This window comes from Petaurus breviceps, unplaced genomic scaffold, assembly GCF_028583685.1.
Source record: "Petaurus breviceps papuanus isolate PSGF00001 unplaced genomic scaffold, PetGlider_PUasm1.0 229, whole genome shotgun sequence".
NCBI lineage: Eukaryota > Metazoa > Chordata > Mammalia > Diprotodontia > Petauridae > Petaurus > Petaurus breviceps.
This window is the reverse complement of record NW_027185903.1, coordinates 33,962,537-33,969,703: the sequence shown is the minus strand read 5'-3', so window position 1 is coordinate 33,969,703 and position 7,167 is coordinate 33,962,537. Positions and strand designations below refer to the sequence as shown.

The window sequence follows — 7,167 nt, the reverse complement described above, 5'->3', positions numbered from 1 at the left end:
CTATCTATCTATCTATCTATCTATCTATCTATCTATCTATCTATCTACCTGAATGTCCATCTCTCTGTCTAGTTAGATACCCAAGTGATCCAAAAAAAAGTCAACAACAAAGAAATTCATGTTCAAAAATCTTAGTGCCCTTTAGAATGAAAACATTTATATTTACTGATTTCTATAGTATGGAATTCCTCCTGCTCCTGTCATGACCTCTCATGGGACAGGAAAGCTTCCCAAAATGATGGGGAATGGAACTTTAGTTTTCAATCCCAGAGAAAATTAGATAATCTCTGAGTTGGAAGTGACCTCAGCAGTTATTTAGTCTATCATATACCTAAGCCTTAAATATTCCTGGCAAACAGTCATCTGGTATAACCTTGAAGACCTCTTATGACAGCTTTCAAAGCATCTCATTCCACTTTGGAACAGATTGAATTGTTAGGAAGTTTTTCCTTGCCTTTGTGTGATAAATGCTTCCCTTGACCAATTGGTTCTAATTTTGCCTTCTGTAGTCAAGTAGATCACATCTCCTTCCTCATCCACATGGCATAATTTTATGGCTCCTATCATATTACTCTAAATCTTCTCTAAGATATATGCATCCTTATCCAGCTTCTTCAACTAATCCTTGGGTGCCGTGGTTTCTATTCCCTTGAACATTCTTTTCCGCCTTCACAGGTCACAATTCAACTCTACAATGTGACACCCAGAACTAGATACAATAGTCTATATATGAACTAAGGTAGAATACAGGGGACTCTAACCTCCCTTGTTCTATGCTTCTATTAACATGAGTAACATTAGGGGTGTGGTCTTTTTTTAAATGCCATGTTATACTATTGAGTCATATTGAAAACAAGGTTAACTGGAACTCTGAAATCTTTTTTTACATGAACTGGTATTTTACTTACATTTCCTCTGTCTTTTTTGTACATTTATCTTCAAACTTCATTTAATTGCATCTTATGGGCTTCAGTCTTTTTGGATTTCTTTTTTTGTCATTCAACATATCCACTACCTTTCTAGCTTGGTGTCATCTGCAAATATATTATGTGTGTCACCTATGCTTTAAACTTTTTCTTTGACAAAGATGTCAAATAAAAGAAATCTAAGGACAGAGTCCTGTAGCATGTCCTAAGATATCCATCCAAATTTATATTGACTTATTGATATTGTTTTAAATGATCACCTTCTGGGTTCAGTCATCCAGCCAGGTTCAAATCCACCTCACTGTGCTATCATTCAGACCACATCTCTCCCTTTTGTCCCCAAGGATATAGGGAAATATTGTTAGATGCCTTGATTAAATCCAGATGGACAATGTGCATAGCATTCCCTTGATCTACTGGTTTAATAACCTTGTCCAAAAAATAAATCATAAAAAGAAAATGAGGCTAATCTGACTTGATTTATTATCAATTAATATGTTATAGTGGCTTATAGTGAACATCTTTTTTCTAAGTGTTCACAAACTATCACTTTAATAATCTGTTCTAATAATTTTAACAGTAATTGACTTCAATATGGTTGGTTTATTGTTTGATGACTGCTTCTCTCTGTGGTAGAGGCTTGAAAGTTCTGACTTTGGAGTCAAGAAGACCTGGTTCAAGTCCCATTTCTGATGCTTGCTAGCCATGTGATCATGGATGTTGTAGAATACCTCTGAACCTCAGTGTCCTTATCTGTGACAAAAACACCAACCTCATGATTGCTTTGAATATCAAATGAGATCATATATGTAAGCACTTTATAAAACTTAACACACTATTCATGTAAATGATTATAATTTCCATTTTAAAAAGTTAAATATGTTCCCATTTCTATTTCCTCAGTACCTCCCTTATTTACCTGTCACTAAAGTGACATTGTCAAATTAATTCCTTAATAACTCCATCTCTCTGCTCCTAAAAAGAATTATCCTGTAGTTGCTAAGTTCTTTCTTTGGGGTTAAGTTTGAGGGACATTCCCACAATCCTGGCTTCGTGAGAATTATAGATATTCTTCCTCTACCCACTTTTTAGGGGGTAGATTCCTCTTTGTACACACAGAGGGTATTTGTGTATGGTGTGTGTGTGTGTGTGCGTGTGTGAATGCATGTGTGTGTATGTGCATTTAGATGTTTGCCTTTAGTTGAGATGGATTACTTCATTGGGTACAAACAATTTTATAGATGTATGAATCTATACACTCTTTAATACTCACAGACATTAAGAGTTAGGGATGTTTTTAATAAATATATAGACAGGCACAGTGCTAGTTTCTCCTACTTCAGAAATATACACCTCTGTGATAGATTGAGACAGACAAATGCCCTTGAGATAAGAAACATGGACACTGGCAGAGTTTTAGAAAGCCTTTTAAAAGAAGTTATATAATACATGACACAAGAACCTAAAAAAAGCCCATTGGTCAATTAAGCTTCGTGTAGGGAAGACACTATGTAAATGCAAATGAGAAAAACAATAATCATAATGTTTCTTACAATTTCTTTTAGACTTCCTGAAGAAGAAAAAAAGACCCTCTATGAATGCCTTTTAATTTATCCAATTTTCATATCACTTAATTTTCTACTAACTATGTCAAATCATTTTTTTCTTTGGCAATGAGCTGAAAATAGTCACAGTTTTCCAAGCAAGGGTGTAGGCTACAAATTAATTTTTTAATCATTAAAAGATAAACACGTGTAACAATAAGAGTATTTTTGGCTTTTGTTAAGAAAGTCGTTGTTTAGTTATGACAATGAGAAAATTCTTTTAAAGTTTAACCCTTCCTTCAAAGATGGCTTTTAAAAACTTGACTTTTTAAAAATTTGTTTCAATGATCTATAGATTTATTCTATACCATGGTCTCTAATGAGGTCCAGAAGAACTCCCCTCTCCAATAGTAAAGGAAACTATAGAGCCTAGAATGCTTTCAATCTCCCCTATTATGTAACTCAAAGAGATTGTCCAGCACAGAGCTGCATGCCACCAGGCAAATGACAAGATTAGTGGTGTCCTACATTGAGTTTCCTGCAGATTAACTTACTTTGAGTTCCTTTCTGGGATACAAATGTACCTGTCCAAATTCTCCAGGAAATGTCTTCATGGGTGCCTTTCTGCCAAGGAATAATCAAGGGCCCCACAGATCCTTTACTCTTAGCAAGTTCCAAAATGACCTTCAAAATGGATTCTGGGAGGTAGCATAATGATAATATCTGATGTTTATGTAGCATGCTAAAATGTGCAAATCACTTTCCATACATTGTTTTATTTGAGTCTTACAACAAATCAGAAAGGTTAAATATTATAGATATTACTACTCCTGTTTTATAGACAAGGTAACTGAGGCTCAATGAGGTTGTGACTTTCCCATGGTCACAGAGCTAGTACATATCACAAAAAGCAGTGACTAATAATTGTTTCACAGCCATCTCTCTGGGAGGTGGAGGATGGGGTGATACATGCACACACAAATCTACACATGTGTGTATGTAATATATATTCTATAAACACACACTATAGAGGCAGTTTACATGGCTCAGTGGATAGAATTCTGGAACTGGAGTCAAGATGACCTAAGTTCAAATTTGGCTTCAGATACTTACTAACTTTGTGACACTAAGCAAGTCACTTAACTTCTGTTTGCTTTAATCTGGAGAAGGAAATGGCAAATTACTCCAGTATCTTTGCCAGGAAAACCCTAAATGGGGTCACAAAGAGTCAGACATGACTGAAATGACTGAACAACAACAAAAAGAGATAGAATCAGGCAAATTACAAGTGTTTCATTGTTACTGAAATGGAATGCATCATAAGGGAGACCAAAGGACTTCCCACATGAAGCCAGGTTTGCCCAATAGCTCCAGCAGGGAAATGGGGGGAGGGTAAAAGGTGAGTTCAACTCTATTTATATGGTTATGTTGGAAGAGAGTATTTGTAATAAAAATTTATCAAGACATTTTCAGGGGACCAGAGGTATCGCTTTTAAAGTATCAATAAAAATTACTTAGGATACAAATGAATATATAAAATTCAAGTATTTGATGGGGGATTTTTTAGTGGGAATCTTTTAAGTTAAATTTATGACATTTTTTTACACTCTATATAAAATAGCATGATGAAGTAGATAGTCTGCCTGATCATACAATGGCTATGTGATTGATCTTGGTCAAATCTCTTAACCACTCAATGCTCCAGACTCTCTAAGATTATAAAGTTTCAGAGAAGAGATTGACTTAAACTACAAGAAGGGGTTTCTTTACCTGAGAATCCCCTTTACCAATATTCACATATCTAGTCCCAAACTTTATCTTATCTGGAGAAAATATAGAACTTATTCTCAGGTAAGACTGGGAAAGTCTATTTGTTTGAAGCTTGATTTTCTTTTCTGGAAATGTTTTTTTTCAACAAAAACATGCTGTATAGTTTAATTTGGAAAACTTTACCCTGTATTTCTCCTCAGGTTGTTATTGTTATTGTTGCTGTTATTATTATTATTATGGAGAGTGGTTGGGGAAGGAGAAAGTGGGGAAGTTTCAGTGTATATTATAAAAGAGTGACTGCTAGGGAATCAGACTCTCCAAAGACAGTTAATTGAATTGTCCTTGAGCTCTACAATAAGCCAGAACAGAGTTCTTTCTGGCAGCACAGAGAGTTCCTGATTCAGTAGTTGATGAACAAAGACAGCAAGTTTAGGTTGAGTTGAATCATAGGTTGCAAAATTGTTCCCATGTATATATGGTGAGATGTGATCAGCCACATTTTTCAGATTCCCACCTATCCAGGCAAACTGGGCATTGTGGCCCCCTTCATTAAAGATACAATCCTGCTGAGCTCTTGTAACTACAGGTTTTACTGTCATTTTCCTGTCAATTTTTCTGACCAATAAATGGAAAGGGAGAGCAGCAACTTGTGGGGAGCCCTTTCTAAGCTTTTACTTTCATATCTCCTGGGTCCAGATTGGAAGAAAGCTCCCCCCTAATTGGCTGGCTCTTCTCCTATTGCCCCCACACTACCTCACTCCCTATTCTTACTATGTTCTTGGGCAAGAAAGAAACCCATGATTGCATATAGCATTCCACAAAAAGAAAACAATCTATGAGCCTTTGCAGGAAGAAAGGATTTTTTTTCAGGGAATGAATTAGTATATACATTTTCCACAATTGCTGGAAATCATTGAGAATGACTCAATTACTCTTGATTAAGAACAATCACCTTTTCCTAGAATCATGCAACAGCAGAATTGGAAAGGACACCTGGGGACCATCCAATACATCCCCTCTTATTTGGTAGATAAGAAAATAAGAGCCAAGGAGGTGGTCACATAACCTATCAATGTCAGAGGAAGGGAACTTGAATCTAGGGCTTCTGACTTTAGATATGCAACTTGGTGTTCACTGTATCAGATTTTGTTTGTTTGTGACAGCTACATATGGAAAGTAAAGGTATCACTGAGAGATTTAAGGATTTTTAACCTTGAAATAGGAAGAAACAAGAATTTAGTAAGCACCTATTCTGTGACAGGCTCTGTCCTAAGTACTTTACAAGTGCTCTCTCATTTGATCTCATAACAACCCCAGGAGGAAGGTATTATTATGAATCATCTGCATTTTATAGGTAAGGGAACTGAGACGAAAGTGAAGTGACTTGTCCAGAGTCTCACAGCTGGGAAGTGTCTGAGGCAGGATATAAACTCAGGTCTTCTTGACTTGAGAGTCAGGCTTTATCCTGGATGTGCCACCTAGCTGCATCTGAGAACATTAAGAAATTTAGTGGCTGCTTATATTTCTATATTTGGAACTTAAAAGAAAAAACTGTTTTAAGGTTTTTATTCACTTCGCTTTTTAAATATGTTCATTATATTGGTAAGGTGCCAGATGGACAGCATTGGACAATGAACCTTGCTGCCATACATGTTGATACAGCATAATGTACTAGTTTTTCATTTGATAGTTAACATTAATAGTTGAAATAAGAGAAGAAAGGAAGCAGAATATTTTATGTATCATGCATCTTTTCTCCCTTAGTCACTTTGCCTATCTCCTAGAAGTTAGTGGTATAACTTATAGAAAAGATCTATTTTATCCTGCCCCATTTCTAGTCCCAACTATCATTTAATATTAGATACATGCTTCGAGGTCACTGCCTTTTCTTATCTGCCCAATTACCAATGTCCTAGGAGAGCAGCTCAGGATAGTAAGTAGTGTACTGTACTTAGAGTCAGAAAGACCTGGATTCAAATCCTGCCTCTTTTATTTACTAGATTTGTCACTAAGGACAAGCCATTTAAATTTTCTGTATCTCAGTTGTCACAGATGTCAAATGAGGGGGTTGGACTAGATTCCTTCTTATGTCCCTTACAGATGTAGATCTTTATGTTCCTGGTAACTCCCTTTCTCAAACTACCTTTTATTTATTTAGCATTGTATATATAAATATATGTGTATAAATATATTATATTTTATATATGAATCATATATGAATAACACATGTGTATATGTTTTTATATATGAATAACATATGTGTATATGTTATATATATGAATAACATGTGTATATGTTTTTTGTGTATATATATATATATATTCCCCAATTCTAATGTAATTTCTTTGAGAGCAGGGACCACTTCATTCTTCATTTTTTCTTTCTTTCTTTGCCTCCTGCCAAACCTAATTTCTCACTTAGTTACCACTACAAAAGAGGTGTAGGAGTGAGTTGATGATAAGCAGACATAACCTCTGTGGACATAACCCAAAGTCAGAAATGATTCAAGAACCTGGCTATGTGGTCTCAAGACCTTGGAACCCTTATATATAAGCAGTTGTGAATCACTAAGGTCTCTGCCTCTTGGCTTCTTCCCCTCTGGGGGAAGAAGCTATTCCTGGCTTTTCCCCTCTCAGATAAGTCACATGATCCCAGAAGGCTATTTGCAGTTGCTGTGGACCTTCAGCAACTAGGCATGAAATAAGCATTACCTTGAGCTGAAAGGGCGGAAATTGGGTCTTTCGAGTAACAAAGAGAACGTTAGCATTTGGTGGGCAGGGACAATTTTGCCTTTTTTTGTATCCCCAGTGCTTAATACAACTCCTGGTATCACATAGTAAGTACTCAATAAATACTTATTGCCTGTTTTATTGTTAGCATTCTCTCTCTCTCTCTCTCTCTCTCTCTCTCTCTCTCTCTCTCTCTCT

The 7,167-nt window shown here is 36.0% G+C and overlaps 1 protein-coding gene across 3 annotated transcripts in view; it reads left to right on the top strand.

The window, feature by feature from the left end:
- RAB3C (RAB3C, member RAS oncogene family) overlaps positions 1-7,167 on the top strand; it is a 352,364-nt gene that overhangs the window by 4,859 nt on the left and 340,338 nt on the right. Inside the window, exon 1 of one of the 3 annotated variants that reach the window (XM_069096458.1) lies at positions 6,943-7,076. The exons of the other annotated variants lie outside the window; for them this stretch is intronic. The gene's annotated coding sequence lies outside the window, so the exon portion shown is untranslated. Of the gene's footprint in view, positions 1-6,942; positions 7,077-7,167 lie in introns of those variants that run through there. 3 annotated transcript variants of the gene reach the window in all.